At 36.2% G+C, this 19,650-nt stretch overlaps 1 pseudogene; it reads right to left on the bottom strand.

Annotated features, from left to right (window-relative positions):
- Positions 1–16,419: 16,419 nt before the first annotated feature.
- LOC107761823 (ruvB-like protein 1) lies at positions 16,420–18,375 on the bottom strand (annotated as a pseudogene).
- Positions 18,376–19,650: the final 1,275 nt, after the last annotated feature.

Raw genomic sequence — 19,650 nt, 5'->3', positions numbered from 1 at the left:
TTTCGAACCTCCAGATTAATAAAAACAAGGCATGAAGATCTCATAATTACTTATCCGAATTAACGAGTAACAATTTACATCCCTGGGTACTCACCTCGTAGTCTAAAACTCAATAATTACAATACAAATCTGGCAAATTATGCACAAAGATATTCATACAAGATTTTTTTTCCAAATAAGTCTAATAGGCATGACTCCCTATAAGTACTATAGTAAAAATTTTAATTTCACAAAGGGAGTATTTAAACAGAATTTTTTTTCTTTCACCACAAGGACCTTAGCCTTATATAACATCTATCGTAGCTTGTAGCCAGGTTTAAATATTTCTAATTATATTAAAACATAAGGATCTCATCCTCAACTCTGTACCACAAGTAATATGCACATCGTGCCAAATTGGAACATTCCATTTTCTTCTTTTGAATAATTTTTCGTTTAACAAAATTTTAACATATAATGATAGACATAACTATCTCCATCAAATCTCCCAACATGAGTATTCACATGAGCAAATTTTAGAATTAAGAAGCTCACTCATAAGTGGAGCATAATAGGAGGACTTGTCTCAATACTCAGAACCAAATCAAGTTAAGAAAATTGTTACTTTGTAATAATTCGAGAACGTACTTGTAACGACACCATCTAGTGTTGCGACCTCAGCCATACCATAGAAAATATATCAGTGGCTCGGTCTCCACTTCTAGGAGTCTCACCTCCATCTCTAACATCATGACCCCTACCTCTGGTTGGTCATGTAAGTGGAGTAGTAACTGTAATGGGGCACATAGCCTGAGTGCTTTTACAAAATATGTTTCTCCCAAGTCTAGGACAATTTTCCCATGATGTGCCTAGTACTACCACATTCATAACAATCCCTTTGAGGGTTCGGCTGCTCATACTGAGTCTATGCTAGATAACTGGAATAACCATTATACGAACCTCGTGGTGGTGGTGCATTAAAAGAAATTTCTGGAGCACCTCAAATAATCAGATATATTGACTAAGCTGCCCGGCTGCCCGAGCTCCTGTCGTAATGATTTGTAGTTGTAGAGTAGAATCCGCTGAATTCTTTAAAACCTCGAGAACTCTTGGTCTTCTTAGCTTCCTCTTTTCCTCATCCAGAACACATTCTAACATTTTGGAAATTTCTACCACTAGCCGAAATGAAGCATCAACCCATAGCTTCCCGGGTTTTTACTAAATTTCAAGATCATAATTGAGTTCTTTAATAAGTCTGGGGACTCGCTCTCTAGCTTAGGAACCAAAGTAGGAGTATGACGGCTAACTTATTGAACATGATGACATATTCTGACACTGTCATGGTAACCTGACACCACCATTCAGACCCCATATACCACATATTACGGAGAATCTATGAGACAAACTCCTTCAAAAACATTTCTGAGAACTGAGCTAAGTAGGCGGTATTGCATTGGCTAGTCTGCCCTCTTCATAGCCTTGCCACAAACACCGGCGGCTAATTTCTTCTTTTGCTATGTTGACTCAACACTGCTGAGCTAACCTATTTATTCATATACTCTTCGATTCTTCTTTGGGGTAACTCTTTCCCCTAATGATGCACAATACTCACAAAAGTATAGCTCCATCAAGATAAATCTTGGCACGAACTACATAGTCCAGAAGATCGTCAACCATTGTACTTTCTCTGAAGCACCCCAAAATTTGCAACCTTGACTTCCACACTGAGCAAACCTTCTGTAAATGTAAAGTTTTTTTTTAACTCCTTTCAAACTGAAGTATTGGATTATTAAGGAGGCAGACATACCGCAAGTCCTAACCTTATCCCCTACATGTCTCAAGCCTTAAATATGTGTAAATTATTAGGGAGCCTTTAAGTACCACCATATATATATATATATACATTTCAGGTCAAGACTGATATAACATATGACCATTCAATCCATTCATTAATAGTAGACATCCCCATTTGGCGCGAAGTCATGGGTCACAACGTCCAATAATCCATAATGTTGACCTTTGTAACTCATATAAATCAACTAGACGCCAAGGTCCATTGCACCCCTACATGATTTAATGGGTGATCTTCTCAATGCGTCCGCATCTTCAGACACAACCATAACGGGTCTAGTAAATACATAATCTTTCCACCACCTCTTGGCGAAACCCGTCATCTGAAACACAGTAAAATCAACCCCCTTTGTTTTCAACTATTCCCATGTTCTACGATACTTCATAGCAGCGGTTGAGAAAATCATATGGGTACTTAAAAGATGTACCACTGAGATAGATTGGAAATAGCTAGGTAAACTTATTCAATCTTAGCAAAGCCTCAAAAGACAAGGCCGGCCTGTCATCGGCCTATGCCATAATAACTGGTTGAGCTGCCCCAACTGGATGAGATTAAGCTAAATACTTCATAAGTTCATGCAACACAACCCATCTAATTCCTCAAACCATTTGCAAATCTCGCATTCACCCTCGTAACAGTCAATCTAACTCTCATACCCGATCCAAACTCAAACTGTAGCACATGCAATTCACTGGTAAAAGAGGACTCGCTACAAAACAACATAGGGTTGACACAAACCTCGGCACACCCCGCAGGAGGTAACCCACCTGCTTAGCCTCAAACTAGTATCTCTATACATTCTTCCATAATCATACTATTACGCAATCACTTAATCTCTCCCTTAGTCTAAACTCATAACACAACATGAAGATTTACTGCTCCACAACTAATCTACATGAGAGGTCCTTCAACACACCCATAGCTCGAGGTCATACATCAACTCAAGACGGAAGTCAAACACCCAATAGTCCTTACTACATCCCCAATTAACTCTTCTTGTCACATTCGAATAATCTAATACATCTCAAAATCAAATCATACTCGCCCCATAGTTATCCAATCACAAATCCCACCAATAAGGACATAAATGGACATATAAGTCCCAAATGCACGTGCTCACACAATCAAAATCTTAGTACTCAAGCCATAGACAAAACCTGGCCTCAAGTCCTCCAGATTGGCCCAACATCACACACAGAAATCACATCTCTCACTTCAACCAGGGAATCACAAGCTGTTAATGCATAGTAGATACTGGGTGCTCATGTGCGCAAATGAGCGTGGAAGGAATTCAAGGAATTATGCTTCAAGTTTAATCAATGTCGCACGATAAGAATTCAAGAATGTGGAATTTCCTAAAGGGTTCTGCAGCCTCTCGAAGATAAGTACAGACATCTCCGTACCAATCCGCAAGATTCTACTAAACCTGCTCATGACTCGTGAGACCTATGTAACCTAGTGCTCTGATACCAACTTGTCACGACCCAAAATCTCACCTGTAGTGATGGCGTCTATCGTGGTACAAGGCAAGCCTCAACTCAACTTCTCAGCATAGTAGAACTTTTAAATAAAGGAGGAAGCAGTTAATATTAAATAAAACCTTTAAGAATAGAATATAACTCCAAAAGCACTAAACAATCCATCCCCAAAACCCGGTGTCACTGAGTGAATGAGCATCTAAATGATAACAACATCTGACTGATAAAAACACTGTCTGGAAATATAGAACAATACAACATGAAAGGAAATGAGAGTCAAGGTCAGCGAACGCCATGCAACTACCTCAATAGTCTCCTAAGTATGACTCCTCAATCAGCAACCGCCGTGACCAGAAGTGTCTAGATCTGTACAAGAGGTACAGGGGGTAACATAAGTACACCAACTCAGTAAGTAACAGAAATAAATAAGGAATTGAGAAGTAGTGACGAGCTATACAATAGAGTTATCTCAATAACTTTCAAATAAGAGTAGTCATACTTTCAATTAACAGTTTAAGTCACATCAGTACGTATTCAATAAACCAGATATCAAATTTGACTGAGCAGTAAATAATATCTTTCAATAATTTTCAAAACAGTGATATGACGTCTACGATGCAACAGTAATGAAGTAAATATATTTTCTTAGAATAACAGTCACTCTTTCCTCCCATTTACTCCAACCTCACAATCACTCATTCCTCACATTCACTCATTCCTCGCAGTCGCTCAGCACTCGTCACTCGCACTCAGTAGGTACCTGCGCTCACTGGGGGTGTGTACAGACTCTGGAGGGGCTCCTTCAGCTCAAGCGCTACAACAAGCCACCTCGTGGCATAAATCACTCAGGCCCTCGGCCTCACTCAATCATAAATCAATAACAACATGCTGCGGCGTGCAGCCCGATCCCATAAATATCCTCACAGATCAGGCCCTCGGCCTCACTCAGTCATAAATCAGTAACAACATGTTGTGGCGTGCAGTCCGATCCCATAATCATCCTCACAATTAGGCCCTTGGCCTCACTCAGTCATCAATCTCTCCAGTCTCTCGGGCTCAAAATGTCATGAAAATCAGCCCAAAAATGATGATATAATGTATCAATAATAACAACTGAGACTGATATTAAATGAATAAATGAATATGACTGAGTATGAAATATCAATGAAATCAGTGAGATGACAGCAAGAAACAACCACTATGGGTCCCAACAATATCGGCATAAAGCCTAAACATGATTTCTAACATGAAGTACAATAAATTTCTATGAAACAGAGGGAACATGTATTAAACAGTAGGCCAATTAATTCCATAGTCTCGCGGGACGGACCAAGTCACAATCTCTACGGTGCATGCCCACACGCCCGTCACCTAGCATGTGCGTCACCTCCAAAATAGTCATACAACACAATGTCCGGGGTTTCATACCCTCAAGACCAGATTTATAACGTTACTTACCTCAATCTGAGCAAAATCTTACTCCGCAATGCCTTTTCCGCTCAAATCGGCGTCCAAACGTCCCGAATCTAGTCACAATTAACTCGATTCATTCAATACATATTATAGGAATTAATTTCATACGAAAATACTAAATTTCCAACAAAATCCGAAATTAACCCAAAAAACGCTCGTGGGGCCCACATCTTGGAATACGACAAATGTCATGGAATATGAACCCGCATCCAACCACGAGTCCAACCATACAAATTTTACAAAAATCCGACATCGGATTGGTACTCAAATCTTAAATTTTTCGTTTTTGGAAGATTTGCTAAAAATCTGATTTTTCTTCCATAAATTCATGGATTCATGATGTAAATGAGTATGGAATCATGAAATATAATCAATATAGGATAAGGAACACTTACCCCAATGTTTTCATGTGAAAATAGCCCAAAATCGCCCAAGAACCGAGCTCCAAAAATTCCAAAACGAAATGACAAAGTGACTGATTTTTGTGATTAAATGTTTCTGACCATCCGTCACTAAAAGTCGTCACTAAAAGTCTACTAGAAACAGCTTTACCATCCCTTATTCAATTGATCATAACTTTCTGTACAAATGTCCAAATGATGAACGATTTAATATTCTGAAAACTAGAATGCAAGGGCTACAACTTTCATGTTTTGGACATTTTCAGATTCCTTATATATTTCGAGATATTAGCTTCCACAGTAGCCTCCTTGCATCAGAAAGTTTTGGAAAAATTTCAATACAACATTATCAGCCTTTATTCAATCGACCATAACTTTCTGTACCCATATCCAAATGATTAATGGTTTAGCTTTCTAGAAACTAGGATGAAAGAGCTACAACTTTCATGTTTTGTAAATTTACAGATTTCTTATGTATTTTGAGATATAAGCTTCCGAAATAAGCTCCACGATTGCATAGTTGTTGTCCAAGACAACTTCTGCAGCAGAAAATTCCAGCAACCCTTTTTGTCCGATTTCCATTCCGTTAACCTTCCGAAATCCACCCGAGGCCCTCGGGACCTTAATTAATTATACCAACATATCCCAAAATACAATACGAACTTAATCAAGGTTTCAAATCACATCAAACAATACTAAAATTATGAATCACGCATTGAATTGAATTATGAGTTTTTAAATCTTCCAACTTCTACTTTATGCGCCGAAACATATCAAATCAATCCGGAATGACTTCAAATTTTGCACACAAGTCATAAATAACATAATGGAGCTATTCCAATTTTCAGAATCGGATTCCGACCCCGATATCAAAAAGTCAACCCTCGGTCAAAATTTCTAAAAACCTTCTATTTTCCAACTTTCGCCAAAATGCGTCAAATTGTCCTACGGACTTCCAAATCCAAATCCAAACATGCTCCTAAGTCCAAAATACCATACGAAACTATTGGAATCATCAAAATTCCATTCTGCGGTCGTTTGCTCAAAAGTTAAATCTCCGGTCAAACTTAAGAAATCTTTAGCCTTAGATTTCTAGATTCCGTTAAATGACGATAATTTGAGCTAGGGACCTCCGAATTTGATTTGGGGCATATGACCAAGTCCCAAAGCACGATACGGAACTACCGGAATGGTCAAAACTTGGATCCGGGTTTGTTTGCTCAAACTGTTGGACGAAGTCAACTCAATTGAGTTTTAAAGCTTTAATTCACAATTTAATCCATTTTTCACATAAAAACCTTCCGGAAAATTATATGGACTGCGCACGCAAGCCGATGAATTATTGATACTGCTTTTCAAGGTCTTAAAATACCAAGATAATTATTTAATTTAAAGATGACATTTTGGGTCATCACAACATCAAATTATAATACTTACATTTGTATTTTTTTCCCCTAAAAGTTTGTTCTTTTTTTTTTTTTGGTTTCTGTACTTATTGTTGTTGTATTATTCATTACTTAATATTGTTATATTATCATATGACTTTTTATTAGCTTACCACTTTGTTAGTATCCTTAATTGCTCCCTTTTTAGTATAATACGATGAATATAATTTTGTATTATTCCTGAAATTTTGATTTAACTTTGGCATTTTGCTCTGTAGCTCCAATTTTAAGTATTATTCATTATTTAGTATTGCTATATTGCTATGTGGCTTTTTATTAGCTTATCACTTTACTTAATATCCTTATTTATTGCTCCTCTTTTAGTATAATACGATGAATATAAGTTTGTATTACTCTTGAAATTTAATTTAACTTTGTCCTTTGTTCTGTACCTCCAATTTTTTTGTTTAAATTTATCAAAAATATTTTTTTCTTGTTTAATTATTTTATTAAACAAATTTAAAGTGTAGATACCTTCACATTATTTCTATTCTTCTCTATATACATTATGTTCTATCATATAAATATTTTAATTATTTTTGTCACATTTTGTGTTGTATCTATAATATAAAAATTATTGTATTATATTTCTAATTCTTTTGAAAATAGGCCAAAGTTTAAACGAAGAAGGTTTTTTATTATTTGTCATAAATCTACTAATACTTTTAGTAATTATTATTTAGTATTACGTGCAATAATCAATTAAACCTTTTTTTCCTTTTGTTTTCCATATAGAGTTTTGACTTTAAGTTTTTTTTAACTTAACTATATGAAAATTTTAATTACATCTTTATATTGTTAATTTGTTTCTTGGAATTATTTTATTGTAAATGTTTTAAATTTTAGTTTTATCAATTATATTTTCAATTGCGTGATATTATTCATATAATATGTTTTTTCTCGTAATAATTCAAAAAACTTTCTCATATCAAATTTAAATGTTTAATCCTTCTATATATCTACCATTATATTATCCGTTAACAAAAAAAAATCTTTATTTTTTGTTCTTTCTCTATTGTTACTGTGTTACCCATTACTTAATATGGTTACATTATTACATAACTTTTTATTAACTTGTCACCTACTTTATATCCTTATCTGCTACTTCTATTAAAATATACTATAATGAATCTAGTTTTTCTTTCTCTTAAAATAATTTTTTTATTTTAAATCTTTCACTCTACTTGAATTTATCACAATATTTTTGAGTATTAATTATTTATTTGCTTTATTTATCATTTAAATTAATTCAAAGTATAAATTCTCTCACAATATCTTTATCTCTTTAGTCACAACACATCAAAACTAATCAAATTCTGCGTCAAAGACCAGACATAAATGAACCGAGAAATGGGATGGACTATCGACTTGCCTCTCCTTCATAAACTTCCTTATTTTCCTTGATACGGAGACCAATAGCTCGTCGGAATTTTTCCATCAAAATCTTAGTTTTCTTCCGATGAATACACTTCAGAGCCAACCATTGGGCAAAATGGAACCTACAACATTGAAGTCAATGCCACCAGTTATCACACAAGCTACTATAATTTGGATTTCTAACCCTAATAAAAGTAAGTAAATTTCATACTAACAAACAAGGAATATTTACAATGCCTAATCAGCTCAAATGTTATTAATATTCATTCAATAAACTGCACCTCAACTCTAAACTAGTTGAGCTCGGCTATTTTGAATCATTGAATCCTTTATATGAATTCCACTCTGCTTGATCCCATTTCATTCCAATACTGGTAAATAAAGCTCAAAACATTATAAATATGATAAAAGAGAAGCATTAAATCCATAACTAAAGAGAGTAAAAAGAATGCACCATGCTTCCAAGTTCTTGTGATATACCAAGAGCAAGAGTTGTCTTTCCGGTACCAGGCGGACATGACCAACAAGCAAAAAAGCCCGACCCGCCATCTTCTTTTGGCGTATCATATCAACCACAAGCCCTGCAGCTTCTCTAGCTGCTGCCTGACCCACAAATCCAGCTGCCAGTGGTATTGGCATCCCATTAGGCTACAATATAATACAATGTAGTCACATTCAAGCAACCATATGTTGGCAATTTCAGTATAAACATACATAAGAATTAAACATCAAATGCAGGAAACCTCTTGGTAACTAAAGAACCAACAATAACATACTAGCACCACAAAAAAGTAATACCAAAGGCCAAAAACCCTAAAACCTAAAAAAAAAACATTAACCCAAAAATTTGTCTAAAAGATAAAAAGGGTACAAAGAGTAGACTAAGACAAACAGGGGGTTGGTTAGACCCAGCAAAAAATTAAAGCTTTACACAAACTTAATACCAAAGGTCTAAAACCCAAAACCCCAAAAAAATACATTAACCCAAAAGTTTGCTTAAACGGTAAAACAAATAGGGGGCGGTTTGTGACGACCCGACCCGTCGTCTCATGAGTTACTGTCTCGTTCGTCCCATTTTCTGCTTCCTCATATTTCATTATCGGTATTGGGTGCATTAGAATTTATTTGGAGCGATTTTGATAAGAAATGAGACATTTAGTCTCTTTTAAGGAGGTTTAAGTTGGAAAAGTCAACCGAACGTTGACTTATGTGTTAGAGGGCTCGGATTTGAATTCTGATGATTCAGTTAGCTTTGGGGGATGATTTTTTACTTAGGAGTGTGATCGGAAGTAATTTTGGAGGTCCGGTGTAGAATTAGGCTTGAATTGGCGAAGTTAGTATTTTGGCAATTTCCGGTTGATAGGTGATATTTTGATCCGAGAGTGATAATGGAATTCCAAGAGTTTATGTAGCTTTGTTATGTCATTTTGTACTTGTCTGCAAAATTTGAGGTCATTCGGACGTGGTTTGGTTGAGTTTTTGATCAAAAATGGAATTTGGAAGTTCTTGAGATTCATAGGCTTGAATCCGATGATGATTTGATGTTTTGATGTTATTTTGGGTGTTCCGAAGGTTGGGACAAGTTTGAATGATATTATGGGACATGTTGATATAATTGGTTAAGGTCCCGAGGGCCTCGGGTGGATTTCGGAAGGTTAACGGAATGGAATTCGGACCCAAAAAGAAAAGAAAAAGCTGCTGCAATTTCTGCTGCTAAGCTGTCTTTGGACAACAAATGTGCAGTCGTGGAGCATACTTCGGAGGTCTATACCTTTTGATCTACAAGGAATTTTGAGATGATTCAAAAACTAAAGTTGTATCCCTTCACGTCCAGTTTCCAGAAAGCTAAGGAAATCGTAATTCGGACATCTGTAGAGAAAGTTATGATCGATTGAAGATGACTGGTGGAGCAATTTCTCCAGAATTTTCTGATTTCATGGAACCGATTTTAGAAGCTCATATCTCGGGATATATAAAGAGTTATATGGTGTAAAACCTATCAAATTAAAGATCTTCTAGTCTATTTTCTAAATCTTCAAACCGTTTGTAATTTGGATATTTATACAAGACGTTATGGGTGTTTAAACAAAAGGTGTCCGACAAGGAAATTTTTTAATTGGATGTACAACCTGTATAGCACAAGTGCAAGGTACAACTCAACGAAGCATGGACAGATTCTTTAAACACGGATTTGGCTTATTTCTTTCATTTCTTTCATTTCTTTCATTTGGCTTGGATGATTTTGGAGAGAATTTCAAGGGGGATTTTATCAAGCATCAAAGGTGAGTTGTTTCTACTTATTTCGAAGTTAAATACAAGATTATATGTGAATTAGAACATGAAAATCAGTAGAAAAGTGGAGTTTTAGGGCTTGTGCTTTTGAGATTTTCTAGGGTCGATTTGAAGGGTCAAACGAGCTCCGATTTTTGTGTTCTTTATATGTACGAACTCGTGAGAGGACGAAGAACATTTTGGTATAAAAATTTCTGGATTTCAAGACGCGGGCTCGGGTTTTGCAAATTTCATGATTTTTGATATTTTTCGAGTCTTTTCGATTGGGTTATATTCCCTTAGCCCATTGTGATGTATTCGTCGTGGTTTTGGCCAGATTCGACACGCGAGGAGGTCGATACTAAAGGAAAGGGCATCGCGGAGTAGTATGTGGCCGGCTAGAGGTGAGTAATAGATGTAAATGATGTCTTGAGGGTTTGAAACCCCGGAATTTCACATCGTAACGCTATATTGAGGTGACTTGCACGCCGAATAATGGGCGTGGGGTAGAGAACCATTGGGGATTGTGACTTGGTCCGTCCTGAGAGATATTTTACTACATTTTTTGTTGAGACGTATACTTTATTATTGTGAATTGGGCTTGTTGCCATGCTTGGGGCCTTGTGCCGATCTATAGAACCTTTAGGGGATTTTTGACTGGTATTCCTCGCTTATTTTGTTAAAGAATTTATATACTCAGTCATGTTTCCAATTGTAGGCTTCTTGCCAATCCTTCAGGGATTGATAACACTGCTTTCGCATTTTTTGCATATCATTTGACCTCAGTCCAAGGTTTTAAATACTGTTTTGCAAACTCAGCCATCTTTCTAAGATTTGAAAACTTAAATGATATTTCTAAATGATATTTTAGGCTGAGAACTACTGTTTTACAAATGCCCAAGGGGCCTATGATGATTTCTGGACTGAGCATGGATCGGGCTGCGCGCCGCAGCAGTGACTTAAAACAGTGGTAACAATGGCACTGTGTGATGTGACTTGAAACATTATGGGTGGCTCGGGCTGCGCGCCGCAGCAGGAACTTGAAACAATGGTAACAATGACACTATATGATGTAAATGGGTCAGGTAACAATGACTGACCAGGATTTGATTGATACCACGAGATGGCTTGATATTGCGCTTGGGCTGTAGGAGACCCTCCGGAGTCTGTACACACCCCCAGTGAGCGCCGTCGATGATAAATAAATATGGATGGCTCGGGCTGCACGCTGCAGTGGGTACTAGAGGGTATTGTCATATGCATTGAATTGCACTCATGCATTTATTCCTTATCTGCATTATCTGCCATAATAATTATGTGCTCTTATTTCATTGACTGGTTGCTTCATACTGTTCTGAGCCTGAGGGGCTGATACTGTTCTGAGATACTGAGCCCGATGGGCCGATTTTTACTTATTATTTTGATACTGAGCCCGAGGGGCAGATTTCTAATTACTATTTTGATACTGAGCCCGAGGGGCAGATTTCTACTTGTTATTTTGATACTGAGCCTGAGGGGCAGATTTCTACTTGTTATTTTGATATTGAGCCCGAGAGACAGGTTTCTACTTGTCATTTTACTACCAAATTACCTGTTTTACTGGTTTAAAAGAAATTTCACATGATATTTCACTGAATTGTTATTTTAAATGATTTCACTGCTTCTGTATAGAATGTTGTGTGCCTTAACGTGTTTTCTTACCTTCAGTCATTATTTATATTTATTACTCACTGAGTCGGAGTACTCACATTACTCCCTGCACCATGTGTGCAGGTACAGGTATTCCTGAGGCATAAAGCGAGTTTTCTGCTGTTCAGTTTTTATTGGAGTTATCGAGGTAGCTGCATGGCGTTCGCAGACCCGTTTTCTCCCTTATCTTCTGTTATTTATGATATCTTCAGACTTTGTTCCTAATTTCATACTTTGTAGAATTTTAGTAAACTCTGTAGTAGCTCATGACTTGCGACATCCCGGTTAGGGCTGAGTTGGTTTGGATTTCCGTATTTTATCTATACTTTCCGCTATTGGATACTATTAAACCATGTTTATAATATAATTGTGTTAATTAATTGTCTTAAAAGGATGAATTGGGTTGAATGGCTGACCTTGTCTTCATGAGAGGCGCCATCACGACCAAGTTCGGGAATTGGGTCGTGACACGGTTAAAACCAGCACAAAGTTGAAGCTTTACACAAATTAAACACCAAAAGTTAAAATCCAAAAAAACACAAACAAATAATTAACTCAAAAAAATTGCTTAAATGGTAAAAAGAGGTATAAATAATGTACAAAGACGAGAGGAAGTTGGTGTAAAAAGACGAAGTTACCTCAAGGCCAAGGCCTTTAATGTGAATATGAGTGGCGATTCTCTATTTCTTAGTGGTCGATTAAACCTCTTCTATCTTCATATTTTTTTTCTTTAATATATCTCTTTAGCCTTCTTTTTCTTTTTCTTTGTTTGAGGTTTAAGAGTAGCTTCTCTAATGGAGGCGATGGTGGGGTTTTTGAAGGGGTAACATTTTTAATGCGCCATAAACCCCAGCATGTTCATATTATTTGAAATAAACCCTCGAAATTTTAAAAAAGTGTCACTTAAGTCCTTTTTGGCACCTTCATTATTGTTTTTCTTTCTTTCTTACTTTTCTCCTTTTTTACCTTAAGGCCAATTGTACTTTCTTAAAACAAAAGAGAATTCTCATCTTCACTCTCTAAATAATATAAAGCATTTCAACTTTTAAGTATGAGGATCAAAACATCTAATTTACATTGTGAAATTGAATGTCTAGCCTTTTCTTTGGATTAAAATCTACCTATTCAAGAACTACAAGAAAGCACAAAAGAATCAGTAACATATTATTTTTATAATTAAAGATATGGAAAATGTTTGAAAAAAGTCCTAGCTAGAGAAAGCATTTGACTTCTCAAATGATAATGATATTACATAAAATGAGATGAAAAACGTACGTAGTATTTTGTCTAATATGACCGTCTTCAATTGACAAAGTCGTACACAGTTTGACACCATTTTTTCATCTTTTGTTTTTGGTTTCCCACCCGGTGTTCGGTACCCGTATTGTAGCCCGACTATATCCGGATTCGCACCGTGTAGGTCCCCATTCGGGGGAAGCGTTCCCTACCAAGTATTTTTCCATACCCAGGGCTCGAACCCGAGACCTTTGGTTAAAGGAAGAGCAGTCCCATCCACTGCACCATATCCTTTGGTAGTTCCACAATATTTTCTGATTTGTGTCTATCTTTTCTTTCTCTTTTTCTTTCTTTTTATTCCCTCTCTCCATTACACCAAATTCTGTAAGTAAAAGAAATTGATACTACGAGATGCGATACTATACCTGTTGATATATGAAAAGGAAAGACAATTTAAATTGAGGTGCATCTAAAACGTTTGCCATCATTTGTAAGATGCAAGACACTATGAATCTTAAAAGTCAAGAAGTTCCAAATATGACTTTTACGTCGATTAGATTATTCATTACATTAAGTTACCAAATAGAAAACAATACACACATTTCGGATCCTATTTAGTAAGTGATTGCAACTTCCATAACAAAGATAAAATCAAATAAATATACACGCGAACAAATGCGTGCTTCTCAGTGTTTCTCAAGTGATTTGCACTTCAAATAGAAGCAAGAAAGTTTTCTGAAGACAGCAACGGGAGCACAATCTCGTCATGTTTTTAGGAGGCATGCTTAAAACTCAGGCACAAGTCCTACTATTCTGGTGAGCATCTTCAACTTGACAATAGCTTCCTAATCTCCAGTTCCATCTTCCAGTAAGGAGTGTCTTTCAAGGATAGCAACAGTCTCTTCCTTGGTACTGTCATAAGATTAACAATTCATCAAATTACGCACAATAGTCTTATGACTTTCTCGTCCCAATGGTCAAACACCAAGAAAATTTTCGACAATACAGTCATAGTTGTATACAACAACAACCCAGTGTAATCCCACAAGTGGGGTCCGGAGAGGATAGGATGTACGCTGTCTTACCCCTACTCTGGAAGGGCAGAGAGATCAGTTGATCAAGTCATGAACATTATTTAGAGCATTACCCCAGATAGAAATCTAGAAGGCAAAAAAAATCCAATAGCTAATATTCCATGTGAAGGCTCTGTGCTAAAAAAGGATAAAATATTATTTTGTCCCTCAAACAAGAAATGATTTGAAAATAGAATAAAAAGGGGCAAAGTCATAGCTACAACCAACAAAACAAGAACTAGAAAGCATTAAAAAAAAGGCATGACAAATATTGTATTTCTTAATCTTATTGTATCTATTGGAGAAAGGGAATTGACTATGACTAATTTAGCAAACAATATAAAAATTATCATGCACTTTCTTACTCATCAAGTATTTTCTGGTAAATTTTATTAATTTAAAAGTTAACTCCTTTGAAGCCTTCTCAGAAGGTTATGATCAGTTCAACTCGACAACAGTTACAATCCTAGATAATGGAAGCTTACCTCCCTGGTCTAAGAATCTTTTACTTTCCCAACTTGGTAAGATCCATCATAGTTAATCCTGCTTGCCAAGCCGGAAGAATTCCTCTATCATAGACATATGCACAATGCTCCCAAAGGTTCTCAAAATATTTGATGTTTATGCTACTGGGTTGTCCACTGAGGTTAGCGCTAGTAAGTGCAAGGGCACTTATAGAACCACGGGCATTTTTTCTAATGAAGTTATAGTCAGGAACTCGAACCCCTATGCTTTCTAGTCCGGGGTCTAATGACTTCTCAAGGATACTTGACTCACCTGCAAAATATCCATATTAAGCTGTTAAAACAGAAGATCACTAGTGTATTTACAGTGTCATCAATCATATCTGAAAGTCCAAAAAGAGCTCTTAAACTTCCACTAACAGCCCTCAAAATATTATCAATTTTAGTGTTTGGCTTAGAAAGTATGTTATAATAACAGTAGAAACAAGAAATTTCCCAGTTAGTTGAAACATGACAACTAAATTAATGAAGTTGAAGATTTTAGAACTGAATGGGTACAGAAGCAACCATTGCAGCTTCAATACCTAAGACAACATTCAGATCACAGCCCCATCGGAGGTCAATGTCCTTTTTTTGGGAAAACAGGAGGTGTCCCAGCTTGGCGCACTTTGACTATTCAACCGGATAGCAATTACCTATGGGTTCAATCTCTAAGCTTTTTAGCATTGAACTCATTATATTTTTAAAGTTATGGGTTCATATCTACTATTTGTTGTAACAACAACAACAACCCAGTATAATCCCATAAGTGGGGTCTGGAGAGGGTAGTGTGTACGCAGACCATACCCCTACCCTCGGGTAGAGAGGTTGTTTTTTGATAAGGTAAATTATATTAATCAAAAGGGAGAAAACTCCCGTATACAAGAAGTATACCAAAAAGTAGAGAATATACATCAGAACATGATTCTCTACAAAAGACGCCTAATCTTCTATACAAATGGGGGCTATATGAGTGCACCAAAAAGCGATCAAAGATAAAAGACTATTCTTAAGATGTGAAAAAGGAGATTCAATTCACTCAAAAGCTATCCTATTTATCTCCCCCCAAACTATCCACATGAGAGCTAACGGGGCGAACTTCCACGCCTTTTGCTTTTTTCGTCTACGGAAACCGGACCAGCTATATAGCATTTCCTTTACAGTGCTTGGCATCACCCATTGAACACCAAAAAGGTTCAGGCGCCCTCCACAAAGCTGAGGACACAGGGCAATGCAACAAAAGATGATCAACTTTTCCCCCTGAGCTTTTACACATATAGCACCAACTAACAAGTGTAATTCCCCTCATTCGCATATTCCCAGCAGTCAAAATCACTCCCCTTGCCGCTGGCCATGCAAAAAAGCACATCTTCGTGGGCGCCTTAAGAATCCATTATCTATCTAAGGGATCTGTTTACTCACTCCTCCAAATGATATACAGAATTTCACACACCCTTCAAGTGTTCAAGTGAGTTTGTTAAGACAAACTATGATCTTTGGTAATCCATTACTAAGCTATAGAAAATATTGACCATGTGGAAAAAAAGCACAGAAATCAGCTACATGCATACAATGCCAGGGTGATCTTCTATTTGCGCCATATCAAAATAAGAAATGCGACTGCATGGGAAATAAGACAAACCTAGACTATCTCCTTCTTTTTGTGAACCTCTCCTTTAGGAAGTGGAACATACTCCTCTGTCTCAAGATCAAATTCTGTGGCAAAAGCATCAGTTCTACCCACTCTTTTAACCGCTCCACTTTTTGATTCAATGTAAATGACATCACCAACAGCTACCTGCACATATATCGTGGAGACAGGAGATATCAACAGAGAAGATTAGGCTCCCTTGCAAAATAAGCGTATATGGGACAGAAGTAAATTAAAGACAAATATAATTCTCGCAATGCCTTCTGAGAACATGATTCAATAAGAATGACATGAAAGTTAATGAATTTACTCAAGAGAAAATATGCTTCAATCTAGATTCAAATGTTGGATGTTAAAATAAATTTCATTATTATCCTATTTATTGAACATATTAACAAATTGATACTTCACTGGCTTACCTTCTCTTTAATTAAGGCATCATATATTGTGGGGTTAAGCTTTAATTGTTTGGTACCTTTGACAGTTGTCAACCCAATTATAACATGGCTAATACTTTTACCATATCCGCCTGTCATGCTCTCACTCTCTTCTGGAGATAGTTTAGTCACCTGCATTAAGAATTGTTTAAAAATGAGATCAACTTCACAACGCATCAACATCGCAGAATTACTGTGTCAAGGACCGGACACAAATGAAACGAGAAATGGGATGGAGTATCGACTTGCCTATCCTTCATAAACTTCCTTATTTTCCTTGATACGAAGACCAATAGCTCGATGAAAATTTTCCACTAAAACCTCAGTTTTCTTCACTTCTGATGAATACACTTCAGATCCAACCAACGGGCAAAATGGAACCTGCAACATCGAAGTCGATGCTATCGATCACATACAAGATATATTTTGGATTACCAATCCTAATAAAAGTAAATTTTCATAACAAACAAAGAAGATTTACAATGCCCAATCAACTCAAACATTATCAATATTCAATCAATCAACTACCCTCAACCCTAAATCATTTGGTCTCGGCTATTTTGAATCATTGAATCCTTTATATGAATTCCGCTATGCTTGATCCCATTTCATTCCAATACTGGTAAATAAAGCTCAAAACATTATAAATATGATAAAAAAGAAGCATTAAATCCATAACCAAAAATAGTAAAAAGAATGCACCTTGCTTCCAAGTTCTTGTGATATACCAAGAGCAAGAGCTGTCTTCCCCCATACAAGGCATACCAGAAGCAGTAAAGCCCGACCCGCCATCTTCTTTTGGTGTATCATATCAACCACAAGACTTGCAGCTTCTCTAGCTGCTGCCTGACTCACAAATCCAGCTGCCAGTGGTATTAGCATCCCATTAGGCTACAATATAATACAATGTAGTCACATTCAAGCAACCATATGTTGGCTATTTCAGTATAAACATACATAAGAATTAAACATCAAATGCAAGAAACCACTTGGTAACTAAAGAACCAGCAATAACATAGCACCTCTACAAAAAAGTAATACCAAAGGCCAAAAACCCTAAAACCTAAAAAAAAAACATTAACCCAAAAATTTGTCTAAAAGGTAAAAAGGGTACAAAGAGTAGACTGAGACAAACATGGGGTTGGTTAGACCCAGCAAAAGATTGAAGCTTTACACAAACTTAATACCAAAGGTCTAAAACCCAAAAACCCAAAAAAATACATTAACTCAAAAGTTTGCTTAAATGGTAAAACAAATAGGGGGCGGTTAGAACCAACACAAAGTTGAAGCTTTACACAAATTAAACACCAAAAGTTAAAATCCAAAAAAACACAGACAAATAATTAACTCAAAAAATTGCTTAAATGGTTAAAAGGGTATAAACAGTGTACAACGACGAGAGGAGGTTGGTGTAAAAAGATGAAGTTACCTCAAGGCCAAGGCCTTTAATGTGAGTGTGAGTGGCGATTCTCTGCTTCTTAGTGGTCGATTGAACCTCTTCTATTTTCATATTTTTCTTCTTTAATATATCTCTTTAGCCTTCTTTTTCTTCTTCTTTGTTTGGGGTTTAAGAGTAGCTTCTCTAATGGAGTCGATGGTGGGGTTTTTGAAGGGGTAAAATGTTTAATGCACCATAAAACCCAGCATATTCATATTATTTGAAATAAACTCTCGAAATTTTAAAAACGTGTCACTTAAGTCCTTTTTTGCTCCTTCATTATTGTTTTTCTTTCTTACTTACTTTTTCCTTTTTTACCTTAAGGCCAATTGTACTTTCTCATTAAGACAAAAGAGAATTCTCATCCTTACTCTCTAAATAATATAAAGCATTTCAACTTTTAAGTATGAGGATCAAAACATTTAATTTACATTGTGAAATTGAATGTCTAGCCTTTTCTTTGGATTAAAATTTATCTATTCAAGAACTACAAGAAAAGCACAAGAAGAGTTAGTAACATATTTTTTTTATAATTAAGGATATGGAAAATGTTTGAAAAAAGTCCTAGCTAGAGAAAGCATTTGACTTCTCAAATGATAATGATATTACATAAAATGAGATGAAAAAAGTACGTAGTATTTTGTCTAATATGACCTTCTTCAATTGACAAAGTCGTACACAGTTTGACACTATTTTTTCATCTTTTGTTTTTTTGGTTTCCCACCCGCTATTCGGTACCCAAATTGGAGCCCGACTATATCCGGATTCGCGCCGTGTAGGGCCCCATTCGGGGGAAGCATTCCCTACCAAGTATTTTTTCATACCCAGGGCTCGAACCCGAGACCTCTGGTTAAAGAAAGAGCAGTCCCGTCCACTGCACCACATCCTTTGGTGATTCCACAATTTTTTCTGATTTGTGTCTATCTTTTCTTTCTCTTTTTGTTCTTTTTATTCTCTCTCTCCATTACACCAAATTCTGTAAGTAAAAGCAACTGATACTACGAGATGTGATACTATACCTGTTGATATATGAAAAGGAAAGATAATATAAATTGAGGTGCATCTAAAACGTTTGCTATCATTAGTCAGATGCAAGACACTATGAATCTTAAAAGTTAAGAAGTTCCAAATATGACGTTTATGTCGATTAGATTATTCATTACATTAAGTTACCAAATAGAAAATAGTACACACATTTCGGATCATATTTAATAAGTGATTACAACTTCCATAACAAAGATAAAATCAAATAAATATACACGCGAACAAATGCGTGCTTCTTAGAGTTTCTCAAGTGATTTACACTTCAAATAGAAGCAAGAAAGTTTTCTGAAGACAACAACAGGA

The sequence above is a fragment of the Nicotiana tabacum genome, chromosome 6 (assembly GCF_000715075.1).
Source record: "Nicotiana tabacum cultivar K326 chromosome 6, ASM71507v2, whole genome shotgun sequence".
NCBI classification, from domain to species: Eukaryota; Viridiplantae; Streptophyta; class Magnoliopsida; order Solanales; family Solanaceae; genus Nicotiana; species Nicotiana tabacum.
The sequence above is the reverse complement of the archived record's forward strand: the minus strand, read 5'-3'. Positions and strand labels throughout refer to the sequence as shown.